Source organism: Danio rerio, chromosome 24 (assembly GCF_052040795.2).
Source record: "Danio rerio strain M-AB ecotype USA chromosome 24, GRCz13ab, whole genome shotgun sequence".
Lineage (NCBI taxonomy): Eukaryota > Metazoa > Chordata > Actinopteri > Cypriniformes > Danionidae > Danio > Danio rerio.
The window spans coordinates 12977792-12993291 of NC_141044.1; the positions used below are offsets into that span (position 1 = coordinate 12977792).

General features: G+C 41.5%; 2 long non-coding RNA genes across 2 annotated transcripts; one reads left to right on the forward strand and one right to left on the reverse strand.

Moving 5' to 3' along the window:
* Positions 1-716: 716 nt before the first annotated feature.
* On the reverse strand, positions 717-2459 carry LOC141380834 (uncharacterized). Its single transcript, XR_015524822.1, has 2 exons — positions 2413-2459; positions 717-1521 (listed from the first exon to the last, which is right to left on the reverse strand). It is a non-coding gene; the product is annotated as an uncharacterized LOC141380834 (long non-coding RNA).
* A 223-nt stretch (positions 2460-2682) lies between these two features.
* On the forward strand, positions 2683-3755 carry LOC147837982 (uncharacterized). The gene is made up of 2 exons (XR_015524821.1): positions 2683-2732; positions 3430-3755. It is a non-coding gene; the product is annotated as an uncharacterized LOC147837982 (long non-coding RNA).
* The last annotated feature ends 11745 nt before the right edge of the window (positions 3756-15500 follow it).

A 15500-nucleotide genomic window follows, 5' to 3' on the forward strand; every position in this document is an offset into this window, starting at 1 on the left:
CAGGCTCGCATCTTTACTGCTGTTGCACAGGGGGGCTAACTGTTGCATTTCAGTAAATGTATAGCTGATGCTTTATAGAAAAATCTAGTAATTTGGTCTTCAATCAATAAAAACTGCTGCTGTAGTTTACTCTGTTCTTAGTGTTCAAGTATACACTAGTATGTTAAAGTTCAGCTTCTTCCCTCTTTGTTCCCTGTAGTTAAAGGGTAAATACAGTATTTGTTCCCTCCTTGTTCCCTGTACTTACAGGGTAAATACCACATTTGAGGGTTGTAAATTAAAGTGAAGCTTTGTTCCTCCCTTGTTCCCTGTACTTACAGGGTAAATACCACATTTGAGGGTTGTAAATTAAAGTGAAGCTTTGTTCCTCTCTTGTTACCTCCTTGTTCCCTGTACTTACAGGGTAAATACCACATTTGAGGGTTGTAAATTAAAGTGAAGCTTTGTTCCTCCCTTGTTACCTGTACTTACAGGGTAAATACCACATTTGAGGGTTGTAAATTAAAGTGAAGCTTTGTTCCTCTCTTGTTACCTCCTTGTTCCCTGTACTTACAGGGTAAATACCACATTTGAGGGTTGTAAATTAAAGTGAAGCTTTGTTCCTCTCTTGTTACCTGTAGTTAAAGGGTAAATACAACATTTGTTCCCCCCTTGTTCCCTTTAGTTTACAATGTAAAATCTTAAAGGCAGTGAAATAAATATACAAACACACAATATATTTCTTCTTTACTTTGTAACCTTTATTTTAATAAATAAGCATTTTAAAAGACTTCATATTAATCAAACATTGTCTTGTCTATCATTGCCTATACTCATTCATTTTCTTTTCGGCTTTGTCCTTTTGTTAATCTGGGGTCGCCACAGTGGAATAAACCACCATCTTATCCAGCATATGTTTTACGCAGTGGATGCCCTTCCAGCTGCAACCCATCTCTGGGAAACATCCATACACACTCACTCACACGCATTCACTACGGACAATTTAGTCTACCCAATTCACCTGTACCGCATGTCTTTGGACTGTGAGGGAAACCGGAGCACCCGGAGGAAACCCACGCGAACGCAGGGAGAACTCCATGCAGAAACCTTCTTGATGTGAGGAAACAGCACTACCTACTGTGCCACCGTGTTGCCACCCAGCTGCAACCCATCACTGGGAAACATCCATACATACTCATTCACACACATACACTACGGACAATTTTACCTTACCCAATGTCACCACATATTTTTGGACTTGTGGGAGCACCCGGAGGAAACCCACGCTAACATGGGGAGAACATGCAAACTCCACACAGAAATGCCAACTGACCCAGCCGAGGCTCGAACCAGCGACCTTCTTGCTGTGAGGCGATTGTGCTACCCACTGCACCTGCCTATACTTAAACAGCAAAATAACACATTATTTCCTTCCCCCTTTTTTTCTGGCATCTCTTGCTTGGCTTCCTCTTCTGCTCTTCTCAGCTTCCACTGAGGACTCTGATGGTGAGTGGCTGATGAAATCCCATGGGTCTTGCTGCTCTGCATTTATATAAAATATATAAACAGACAGAAAGGCTTTTAGTAAGCTATAGACATGTTTATTTTCCTGTTTAATGTGTGTGTAGTGGTTGTCCAACAATTTCACACACTAAACATTTACAGATACCATACAGACACTATACATTACTATCAAACAAAAGTACTATCATCAGATCATATGGGAGATTGTGATCATTTATAGTGATAATAATTAAAGCGCAGAGGGGAAAAGGCTTAAATATATGTGCAGGCAGTATAGACTTTGAAGTAAAGATTATTTGCAGTTCAGTGTACATATTTAAATTCTGTGTCACTCATTAAATGGTAAGTAAATGTAACGTTTAGGTTAACTACCCCTAAGGTTAGTTTTTGATTAAAGTACATGTCTTAACCCATCATTAGTCCTAAATAAAGTGAAAGATAACATAATATGGTTGATGTACTGTTATGGACCCTTTTTACATTTCAGCACAGTGAATGGGAAAGTACAACACATTTTTTTTACAATCTTCTTTGCTCAAATAAAATGAAAACTTTACGATGGTGTTGTCTCGACAATTAGAAAAATAAAAATATAGTGTGAAACTGATAACGCCAGCAAGAAGAGAGAATAGCTTCTAATTTACTCATGTCCATAGACACTGTTTGAAACACCTCGCACATGTAATCATATTATATAATACATACGTAGATACAAATAAATGTTATTTTATAAAAAAAAATCATATAAAAAACTCAAGGATTTTAGATCCTGATGATCGTTAAACGCGTCATAACAGTGTTGTGAAAAGGGTGTAATTGTTAAAAATAGGTACAAACATCAGATATAAACAAAAACCTAAACAAACACTTATATGTACATAACGTCATAAAAATACTTGTTTTATTTACCTCGCGCTGCCGTCCTTGTACTGCCGTGAACAGGAAATTCTGGGAATGGAGGACGGAGAGTTGAATCGATTCGTCTTCAACAAACCGATCAGTGTGACATCAAAACATCGCGAGAACAACAGACAGCTCCGTGTGCATTAGAAATCCATCTCGCGATATTGTATCACTTCAGGTACGCGCCTACTGATTCGTTGATTCAAACGAGTTGTGAATCAAGAAGCCTCTAAAGATCCGAATCAAACTGCAGCAGCACGCCACGAGGTTTTGCTCAGACTTTTGGGACGTTTGGAATTGCTCCGTCTTGTCACCATGTAACACATGTGAGTAAATCGTTGTCAGTAAATAAGGCTATTGTTACGATTAGAAATTGTGCATTAACCAGATTATATTTATTTTGTTTCATTTGTTTTTAGCGTAACATTAACGTTAGTTCATGGCCGAATCTAAACGGCCAGCAGCGAATATTTACCAATGTTTACTGTCGTTTACTTTGCACATCTTAGAAATGTTGCCAAAGTTCCTATAGATTTAGTTTCTTCATGTCATTCCAGAAAGACTGGATGATGAGCAGGTCAGATCTCTGTGGCTGTTGTCATACTGACTGTGCAGACGATTTTCTCCCTTTATACGTTAATTACAGCAAAGTTAATGACAAAATTAAGTTTGGAAATGTAAATTGATATTTTCTGTAGCATGCCAGTTTGATATATCAATACCCCCCCACCCCCACCCAATTACTAGTAACGTTTGCCTAGGACTTTAGCACAGTAGCCTACTATTTAAGCCTTTTCCCCTCTGCGCTTTAATTATTATCACTATAAATGATCACAATCTCCCATATGATCTGATGATAGTACTATTGTTTGATAGTAATGTATAGTGTCTGTATGGTATCTGTAAATGTTTAGTGTGTGAAATTGTTGGACAACCACTACACACACATTAAACTGGAAAATAAACATGTCTATAGCTAACTAAAAGCCTTTCTGTCTGTTTATATATTTTATATAAATGCAGAGCAGCAAGACCCATGGGATTTCATCAGCCACTCACCATCAGAGTCCTCAGTGGAAGCTGAGAAGAGCAGAAGAGGAAGCCAAGCAAGAGATGCCAGAAAAAAAGGGGGAAGGAAATAATGTGTTATTTTGCTGTTTGAGTATAGGCAGGTGCAGTGGGTAGCACAATCGCCTCACAGCAAGAAGGTCGCTGGTTCGAGCCTCGGCTGGGTCAGTTGGCATTTCTGTGTGGAGTTTGCATGTTCTCCCCATGTTAGCGTGGGTTTCCTCCGGGTGCTCCCACAAGTCCAAAAATATGTGGTGACATTGGGTAAGGTAAAATTGTCCGTAGTGTATGTGTGTGAATGAGTATGTATGGATGTTTCCCAGTGATGGGTTGCAGCTGGGTGGCAACACGGTGGCACAGTAGGTAGTGCTGTTTCCTCACATCAAGAAGGTTTCTGCATGGAGTTCTCCCTGCGTTCGCGTGGGTTTCCTCCGGGTGCTCCGGTTTCCCTCACAGTCCAAAGACATGCGGTACAGGTGAATTGGGTAGACTAAATTGTCCGTAGTGAATGCGTGTGAGTGAGTGTGTATGGATGTTTCCCAGAGATGGGTTGCAGCTGGAAGGGTATCCACTGCGTAAAACATATGCTGGATAAGATGGTGGTTTATTCCACTGTGGCGACCCCAGATTAACAAAAGGACAAAGCCGAAGAGAAAATGAATGAGTATAGGCAATGATAGACAAGACAATGTTTGATTAATATGAAGTCTTTTAAAATGCTTATTTATTAAAATAAAGGTTACAAAGTAAAGAAGAAATATATTGTGTGTTTGTATATTTATTTCACTGCCTTTAAGATTTTACATTGTAAACTAAAGGGAACAAGGGGGGAACAAATGTTGTATTTACCCTTTAACTACAGGTAACAAGAGAGGAACAAAGCTTCACTTTAATTTACAACCCTCAAATGTGGTATTTACCCTGTAAGTACAGGGAACAAGGAGGTAACAAGAGAGGAACAAAGCTTCACTTTAATTTACAACCCTCAAATGTGGTATTTACCCTGTAAGTACAGGGAACAAGGAGGTAACAAGAGAGGAACAAAGCTTCACTTTAATTTACAACCCTCAAATGTGGTATTTACCCTGTAAGTACAGGTAACAAGGGAGGAACAAAGCTTCACTTTAATTTACAACCCTCAAATGTGGTATTTACCCTGTAAGTACAGGGAACAAGGAGGGAACAAATACTGTATTTACCCTTTAACTACAGGGAACAAAGAGGGAAGAAGCTGAACTTTAACATACTAGTGTATACTTGAACACTAAGAACAGAGTAAACTACAGCAGCAGTTTTTATTGATTGAAGACCAAATTACTAGATTTTTCTATAAAGCATCAGCTATACATTTACTGAAATGCAACAGTTAGCCCCCCTGTGCAACAGCAGTAAAGATGCGAGCCTGTTTTAATCTGCATTGAACCCTGACGGTAGGCCTATGTCATGCAAAGTTATTTGTTGATAGTGAGTTATGGAGACATTGATGGCTTTGGTGAGATCGACGAGTAAACATAAGGTAAGTAGTGTATGGAAATATATTTTATTTTGAATTGCAGATTTAAAATACATACAGTATACAATAAGGGTTCATAATTTCACAGGTTGTAAACCTTTTATTCATTAAACACCCCATATAAAACCCAAGCACTGAATAAGAGTACTAATGTACTCACGCAGGTGCATATACAGTACATTTGCAGATAGCAATAGGTTGTCACCATCCTTGCATAATTCTTTATATGTATACAATACTTGAAGAAATGTACATCGTAAACTTAATATACTTTGCGTGATAGATATCTTATTGTTACTCCCCTTTTACGCAAACATTATGGTTTGTTCTTTTGCAATTTAAAGAAAAGTACAACCTTATTTCACTGTACTTACGCGGTACCTTTCATGCTGAATAGCTGGTTGTTATCCCCTTATTACCCGAGCATTACAGTTTGTTCCCTTATACTTACGTAAACGTTATTTATACTTACACTATAGGTACAGAAAAGTACACCGTTATTTCACTGTACTTACGCGGTAATTTTCGTGATGAACATCTGGTTGTTACCCCCTTTTTACCCAAGCATTACGGTTTGTTCCCTCATACCTACACATACGTTCATTATACTTACACAGTACGTACAGAAAAGTACACTGTAATTTCACTGTACTTACGCGGTACTTTGCGGGTTGTAAAAGAAAGCGTTACCGTTGTATATGTAAGTTGTATACATACATCCTGACAGACACCTTAAAATATTATAGATTTAAAGCAAAAAAACTTGTTTGTCTCAGGAAGTGCAGTTCTTTGGCGACATGACTGTCTGCCTTTACAAATCAGCATGATATGGACTTTTGTATATTTACTTTACATACCCTGACATATATTTACCTTTCAAAATGCTAAATATTCAATTAGTACAATCAGAAACTTTAACTATTTAACAAAATGTCAAGCACATGATGTTTAACAAAATGTATTAGTTCTTTATTTCAACTTAATTATATCACTAAAATTATAGGCCTAAAAATAGATTTAGTATCACATAACATAAAAATAAACTGGCAATGACCATTCTCGGGGGAAGCAAACAGATCGATCTTGGCCTCCCCGAATCGTGCCCATATCAGCTGAACAGACTCTGGGTGGAGTCTCCATTCTCCGGGACTACATGCTGCCGTGAGAGCACATCGGCTGCACGGTTGAGTTTGCCTGGAATGTGAATGGTGCGCAGCGATTTCAACCGCGGGTGACTCTAGAGGAGCAGACGGCGGGCGAGCTGAGACATGCGGCGAGAGCGAATACCCTCCATGCGGTTGATATACGCCACCGCCGCCGTACTGTCCGTCCTGACCAGCACGTGTTGCTGCTCCAGCACCAGAAAAAAACGGTGGAGAGCGAGAAACACTGTCAACAGCTCTAGGCGATTGATATGCCAATGCTACTGGGTATCCTTCCACAGGCCCGCAGCTGCATGCCCGCAACACACAGCCCCCCTGCCCATGTTGGAAGCATCTGTTGAGACAACAACATGACTGGACGCCTGTCCTAGAGGCACACCGCCCTGTAGAAACGAGGGATCATTCCAAGGGCTGAGGGTGCGGCGACACAGCGCAGTAACAGAGATTCGGTGCGTGCCCGCGTGCAATGCGCGTCCGGGGACTCGATCGTGAAGCCAGTGCTGGAGTGGTCTCATATGGAGTAATCCGAACGGCGTGACGGCGTATGCCATATGCCCCAGGAGCCTCTGAAAAAATTTCAATGGGACCACTACTTTGCTGTCGAGCTCTCTCAGACAGTTCAGCATTAGCTGAGCGCGCTCTCTGGAGAGGCGCGCTGTCATGGTGACCGAGTCCAGCTCCAACCTGAGAAAAGAGATCCTCTGCATGGGGGCGAGTTTGCTCTTTTCCCGGTTGACCTGAAGCCCCAACAGGTGGAGGTGCCTGAGCACCTTGTCTCTGTGCATAATCAATTGCTCCCGCGAGTGAGCAAATCAGCCAGTCGTCGAGATAATTGAGTATGCGGATGCCCGCGAGCCGAAGGGGCGCTAATGCACCCTCCGCAAGTTTGGTGAAGACCCGTGGAGACAGAGAGAGCATGAAGGGGAGGACCTTGTATTGCCACGCTCAACCTTTGAACGCAAACCGCAGAAACTGGCAGTGGCGTGGAAAATGGAGACATGGAGTAGGCGTCCTTCAGGTCTATGGCTGCAAACCAATCCCAAGGATGAACGCATTGAAGAATGCATGAGCATTCTGAATGGCAGCTTGTGCAGACAGCGGTTCAAAATGTGCAGAAGAATTGGTCGTGATCCACCGCTCTTTTAGGGTACGATGAAGTATGGGCTGAAAAACCTACTCTCCATCTCGGCTGGAGGAACTGGCTCAATTGCACCCTTCGCCAGGGGGGCAGCAGTCTCCTCTCGCAAGACAGGGGCGGACAGGGAGTTGACCCTAATGAAATACACGTCCGTGAACTTGGGGGGCAGCTTCGCGAACTGAAACGCGTAACCGAGTCTGATGTGCGTATGAACCACCGTGAAGGGCTGGCCCGTGCTAACCAGGCAGGCAGAGCCCCTACTAATTGAGTCATCGCTACAATCGCTGACGTACCAGCAGTGAGGCAGCACGGAGTGGGTGTGCTGATCCGGGAAGCGCGAGGGTCCCGTGGAAGAGCTGGAGGAGAGCGATTCGCTCTGGCTCCGCACCCTGACTCCGGAGAGGGGGCTAGAGGGCTGAGGGAAAGGAGACCGTCCCCCCAGCACTCGTGAGCCACTGGCAAAGCATGCAAAGCATGCCGGAAGGCAGCGCGTCCCGGACTGGCAAGGTTCGTGCTGTCACATCCGGGGAAGGGAAAAAGTGCTCTTTCATTGATGTTTTCATGGCAGTAAAAAGTGCCGTTGAAAATGGGGACCCGCCCTCCAGCGGGAAAAGAGCAAGTTCCTTCTTCTCCAGATGGCCTGTCCCAGGTACGCTTCGCGGTCCGTTGCCGGACTTAGCGGCGTTCTGGGCAGGGGGGGCTGCCTGCTTCCGAGGTGCTCGACGCGCTCGCTTTGCCAGAGGCGTGTGCGGGGGCGGTGCAGCTCTCGTAGGCGGGCGCCTTTGGCAAGGAGCAGGAATGAATGGCACGGCGGGCAGAGCGAGCTTACGGGCCGCCGATAAGACATCACTCATTAGACTGCTCTCTCACCGCCTCGAATTCCTGGGTAAATTCACAGACGGTGTCGCCGAACATGCCAGCTTGGGATATGGGGAAGTCAAGAAAGTGGACTTTGTCGACTTCGCGCATATCAGCCGGGGGTGGCGCTCCTGGATCACTAGTGTGGACATCGTCCTCCCCAACACACACGCAGCGGATTTAGTAGTCCGAAGAGCTTAGTCGGCGGCGGTGCGAAGCTCATAAGCCATAACTTACAGGCTTTGGATGGGAGACGAGGCGGACCCCGCCAAGAAGAGGCGCCGCTTGGATTAACCGCCATCGCGCACTCAACCTGAGGAATCGCCACATACCCCCTGGCTGTTCCACCGTCAAGAGTGGTGAGGGTGGAGGGACACGCAGCACGAGCAAAAAAAAGTGCAATTCAAGACCGCGTGAGCCTACTGTGCACCTCCGGGAAGAAGGGGATGCCCCTTTAGTCGGTCCGGCCGCGGAGCTGGGGGATAAACCATCTCCAGCCCGGGAAAGCACGGCTAACATGTCCGTTTCAGGATCCGTTTTGACAGTGCTCACCTGCCCGGAGGGGGCGAGCGGGTCTGGATCATCATCGGACAATGAAAGCCCACCCTCCGATGCCGCGGTGGACGTCTGGTCTCCGGTGTCATCAAGCGTAAGGGCTACCATCTGTTAGACGGATCGCTTCCCCCGCCCGAAGCGTGGATGAAGCGCTTGGAGGAGCAGGAGGTCCGCGGGCCCGTGGGCGACGGATTATCTCTAGCTGAAACCCTCAGATCTGCCCGAGTGCCCGCTGCAGAGCAGGGGACAACTGGGGTGGTTTGCCCTTTTGCAAAGGCTAGCGGCGATCTTTACTGCGCAACAGTCATGACATCGCAATGATGACATCAACTGCCCGCGAGCAGCGCATTAACATGCTAGACCCCCCAGGCATGCAACGCAGTGCCCGTGTCCATCATCCGAGGACAGGAAACCACCGCATTCAGAAAAGCACAGTCGGAGCGCCGTTCTGAAAAGGACGTGCTGCACGACTGTGTTGCTCTTTCTGTGAAGTTTGCAACTTTAGGACCGGACCCAAAGAACGCCAGGCAAGGGAGAAACGCTTTAGCAAAGGTGGAACTTTTTTATTTCTTTACGACAAAAGAATTATGCTGGAAATGTTTCTGGATGAGGTATTTGTGTGATTTATACATTTAGCTGTATAGCTGTCTTAAAGCATTACAGGTCAAAGCAATACGTTGTTACTTATTGTTTAATAATCAAAATTAACAATATGGCTCTTAAAGCACTGCTTTGATAACTGTATTGTTGTCATATTTCAAATACCTCAAGTAAAATGAAGTAATTTGTTTATTTTTTTACTGACAGTGTACTTGTATTTTTTTTGTAAAGTTTGTATTTTAGTTTAAGATCAAGTGTAAAATAAAATCTAAACTTAATGTACAGCTATTTAAGAAACAAATATGCCATATTGTAAACAGAAATATTGTAAAATATGTAAATAAAAGGCTAAATTTAAATCTTTTCTTCATATACTTTAATTAAACCTTTCAAAGCATGATAACATTGTTAAAAAATGGTCAAAAGTGTCTCTATGGCCTTAAAGAGTATGTGGTAGTTTTACCAGTGCTAATGAAAAAGATTAATTGTCATGAACCTTTACTGTGATTCGAATGACGTTTTGGGTTCGAATACCGACTTGTACAAATACTCTGAAATCATGGTTTCATGTATTTTAATCATGTTTCTGTTTTGTGTAACTTAAATAGCATACAGCTGCAGTTGCGCCATCAATATAGCATCATTTTTGAAACGCTGTAAAACAATAATTAATAATTTTACAGTACTGTGATGGTTGGGTTTAGGGTTTGGGTAGACATTAATAAAATACAATAAATGGAAAATGTAATGAATAATATAAATAATTCTTAATAACTTCAGGCCACATTTTTTGATCTAGCAACAACCTTGTTTTAAGACCAAAACAAGACATATTTATTCACAAATTGTTTATTCAGATTTCAGACCAATGTTGAAACAAAACAATACAAAAGCAAAGCATTACCAACTGGTATTAAAGCATTTCAAAACTGTATCATTATGGATTCGAACCCCCTATCCCTGCATGGTCAGACACCTTAACCACTCCACTATATAATTAGTAATTTGGTACAGTAATTTGTTACAGATTATTAATGTAGATATGCATGCAAAGTCAACCTACATTATTGTTATAATTTGCTACATGTTTATTGGTGGAGAATAAAAGAATAATTAAATATGTACTTTTACACCAGTTAGAGCCGATGTTATTATTTTCACAGGTTTTGATGGCAAAGCAGGGTCTTTGCAGATGATAATTTCCTTAATATGAGGCCTCCCTCTGCAACAGAGTAATCTAAACAAGCCATAGCTGAATAAATGACTAATCATACAGGCAATGTCAGACCTGCTCCAGGTTGTGCAGGTCCTCATTAAAAATCAGACCCCTTACATAATAATAACTATTATTAAGTTCTATATTATAATATATGCTATATAATAATATTTTTCTTAATTCAAGCAACACAGGCTTAATCTCAGCCAGTTCATCATATTCGGGGCATAATGGAGGGAACAACTATTTTGGTCCCAACGGCCTTCCATACTCTCAACTCCCTCGGAAGCAGAGGCGGAGCCGCAATCCCTCAGTGCGAGAGGAAAAGGCAGCCGTAGCAGGCGTCCTACTCGAGCTGAAAGGACACCGACCTAGAGGACAAAGAGGAGAAGAAACCCCTCAAGTTTTGTCTACTTCTTAACCTTCAGATCGAGCTGTGATTCTCCGCAAAATCCCTCGGAAGCAGAGGCGGAGCTGCAATCCCACAGTGCGAGAGGAAAAGGCAGCCGTAGCAGGCGTCCTACTTGTGCTGAAAGGACACCGATCTGGAGAACAAAGAGGAGTAGAAACCCCTCAAGTTTTGTCTCCTTCTTAACCTTCAGATCGAGCTGTGATTCTCCGCAAAATCACGTGCCACACGGGCGCAGCGAGAGTGGGAATAAGCCGCAGGAAACGCTTTCACATCACTTGGCCAGGGCTTTTTAAAATGAGCACAAACACCACTCTCGAGGACTGATTGTACTTGCTCCTGAACAAAGGCACTGGGCACACAAATAAATCGTGTGTGTCTTGATCTGTGATTACACAAGGAAACAGCAGGATTTAAATAGTATTTCTCTAATAGCCTATTATTTTTAATAGTGATGCAAAAAGAGTCTGTGTGTGTAAGTCAATTTTTATTTGCTTTAATGTAGTGCCTTTTCAGTGCTTGTAAGTAGGAGGAAAAAGACTCATGCGTTTGAGTTGTATGCTTCCGTGGTGCTTTTATACCTTCCGGTCTGACGTCACACACACACACACACACACACACACACACACACACACACACACACACACACACACACACACACACACACACACACACACACACACACACACACACACACACAAATACACGCATACCCACCTAACAAACCAATGAGGACACATGACTCAACACCCTACCTTTGGGGACTACCCTTTCTGAAGGGTCTAGAGACAAAAGAAAGACATGACTGCACTACTAAAAATGTGCTTATTATGAATATCAGTTGATATTTGCAAAAAAATACTTCTATAAAGACCTGACAAATTACCTTCAAAATGAGGACAGTATTTTATAACTCACCTTTGGGGACATGTACACAAACTCCGGTATAGTCACACTTTGAGGACCGCAGTTATACACAAACTCAGGTTAAAGTATACTTTCAGGACTCGGTTATCTGAATATTTCTAATATAATATTATTAATAATTATAATAATGTTAGTGCAGAGAGACATATGATAAAGTAAATAAGATCACTGAAAATAGACAATTACATTTTTTCCTTCACAAATAACTCAATCTGGTGTCAGAAGGTCATTTGGTGTCAAGTATTGTTCATGAAATGACATATTTCTCTCATAAATAGTATGTGACAGACAGCATGTTAGCAGAATAATACATACAAACTAATTTTAAAAAACAGTAAGGGAGAAGTAAATGGATGACCTTACAGTGAGTTTATGAAGCTCAATAGACACATTAATATCCAATGATATGAGAAGTGATGAAACTCTACTGATAAGTCATATGATGGTTAATATAGTACACCTCAAATCCATTCACACTAAAACCCATACTGTATAAAACAAGGGTTGTGAAGTTCAAATTCATATACACTAACTACTTACATGCGCCATAAGACACGTTTCTCAGTGAAAACAATTACTGGGAAAGTCTTTATACAAATGATTAGTTGAAAGAGGAGTGTCTATAATTAATTTAGTTTAGACTACAGTGGAAATACACACATTTGAGGACTCTGTTGATACACACACACACTGCTTTAGCTACACTTTGGGGACTCAGTTGATACACACATACCTTTGGGGACTCAGTTGATACACACACACCTTTGGGGACCTTGGTGATACACACACACTGCTTTAGCTACACTTTGAGGACTCTGGTGATACACACATACCTTTGGGGACTCTGTTGATACACACACACCTTTGGGGACCTTGGTGATACACACACTGCTTTAGCTACACTTTGAGGACTCTGGTGATACACACATACATTTGGGGACCTTGGTGATACACACACACTGCTTTAGCTACACTTTGAGGACTCGGGTAATACACACATACACCTTTGGGGACCTTGGTGATACACACACACTGCTTTAGCTACACTTTGAGGACTCTGGTGATACACACACACACACCTTTGGGGACACTGGTGATACACACACACTGCTTTAGCTACACTTTGAGGACTCGGGTAATACACACACACACCTTTGGGGACACTGGTGATACACACACACTGCTTTAGCTACACTTTGAGGACTCGGGTAATACACACACACACCTTTGGGGACACTGGTGATACACACACACTGCTTTAGCTACACTTTGAGGACTCTGGTGATACACACACACACACCTTTGGGGACACTGGTGACATACACACACACCTTTGGGGACACTGGTGATACACACACACTGCTTTAGCTACACTTTGAGGACTCTGGTGATACACACACACACCTTTGGGGACACCTACAATGATAAACACATAAGAAACAAAGATGCATTAATGTCCTGTTTAGATGAGAGAAGGACCCCCGCGGATGACTATTTCTCTGTGATAGAGTTTTATTTGTCCATGTTTTGTATAGTTGAGTGCAGCAGGTCTGATCATAGTCACATAAGTGATAATCAACAAGCTTACATTTGTATTTGCTAAAATCTAACACAATGTTGTGCTTGGAATAATTCTGTTTATTGTTTTCTGAGTTTCATTGTAGATACAGTGTTGCAGACTCGTTGCAGCCATGGCTCTAATTGTATTAGACTTTTGACTAGACCTACAGACAAAACTATTGACTGAGCTCAGTAAAATGTTCTTTGATTATTTATTAATAATCTGTTTAATAACTAAAGCCAAAACAAATGGTAAAATAGTAGTTGTAAATTTATGTAATATGGTTTAAACAATTAAATAAAACATTTTAAATATATAAATATAATATATTTAAAAATAAATAGGTCATGTTTTGAATAACACCCATGTCCATGTTTATCATTCCATCGAATTAAACACAAATAAAACAAACATATTTATTTCAGGTTATATACAGAACTTCTTAAGTTGAATTTAATACCTTTTACTACCTTTTTTAATGCCTTCAAAAAAAATGTAATACCAGCACGACTTAGAGCTGCAACTGTAGTGGCGTAAATTAAATCTTTCTAAATGCAATAACATATTGCAGATAACATATACATTTAAGTAAAGCAGAGGGATTAATCTAGATGTCACAATGGGCCTTTGTTCATAGTTTTTAATCAATGTTATGCATGTCATTAATATCAATAGCCGCTCTTCTAAGAACAGTTCAGTACGGTTATGGTTGTTTCTCCACTGAGCCTGGATCAGTGCGGCACAATTACACACCGTTCTCAGCATGGTTAGACAATCGTGCTGAATCAATGATGACAATAATACTAACAAAGAATTACATTTGTCATTATCATGCTGCCTTGAATGTGGGTTATCTGCTATATAAAGTCCAACTGTTACTTCATGAAGAATAAATGTATAGTTTACATCAAACAAAAATATGTTTTTTTATATGCGAGTTAATTTAATGAATAATATTTCTACTACAAAACAAACAAAAGATTATAATAAATCATTCAATTCAAGGCTAAAAGCTGCAAACAGTCATCAGTAATTAAATAGAAAAAGAATATACATCTCAAAAAAAAGTCTCACTTCTGCCACTCTTTGAAAGTTTTGATTTTGGTTTGTGTCATTGTAAATGCTCACACTAGTTATGAGCTGATTTACATTTTTCTGTGTTTGTGGAATAAAGCAGGCGAGTCAGCCGACCCAATAAATGAGCAGGCAGAGCAGGATTCTCGCGATGACCAACAGCGCAATGCGGTTCTTTGTTATGAGCTGCAGTTTCAGTGTAAACTTAGAAGGCCTGCTTCTTTGGCGATGATGTGTACAGTATTAGATTTGACATTTAGCGGACATTTGTGCTGAACACGCAGTGAATGCAACGCATCCAGATTCGGCCACCTTCTCCGAAAACACTCGATCTCGGTTGGTGGATCAACATTCACCACATGATAGTGGTCATCTGTGCCATTATTTGTAACTTTAGGTGGGATTTGCAAACCTGTGTACTTTTCACTCTTCAGGCGTTTGCAATTCCTGCAGTCACAAAAGCTCCCTGTCATCTGACAGCGGAAAGCCTTAAGTGATTGACAGCTAATATGAACCATTTTAATGGCCGGGAAAAGCGATTCAGCACATCTTTAGAAAAAATCTAAGCAGGTCGCACTACAACCATTATATGCAGTCGCACACATGCTCCCAAATATATTATGAGGTTGCATAGCTTAATTTTTGGGCGCATATGCAACCAGAATAGTCACAATTTCGAGCCCTGGTGTGTTGACGTTGCGGCTTTGTTGCCAAGTTACCATACCACCTCACGATATCGCTCCGGTCCTACTCTCAACATTTAAATAAATCCACGCAAATTTTAGAATAAAGGCCTGCACTCAACACAAACTGAAAATGTATCTAAAAATCTAAAAATTTATCATGAGCTCGAAAATTTAATACCTCGTCAGATGACATTAACTACTTTTTAATACTTTTTAATGCCCTTAATTTTGACTAATTTCATTTACTACCTTTCACAACCCCTGCGGACACCCTGTATATTCTGGGTATTTGACAAATCAGTAAATATATGCACTAAAAACAAATT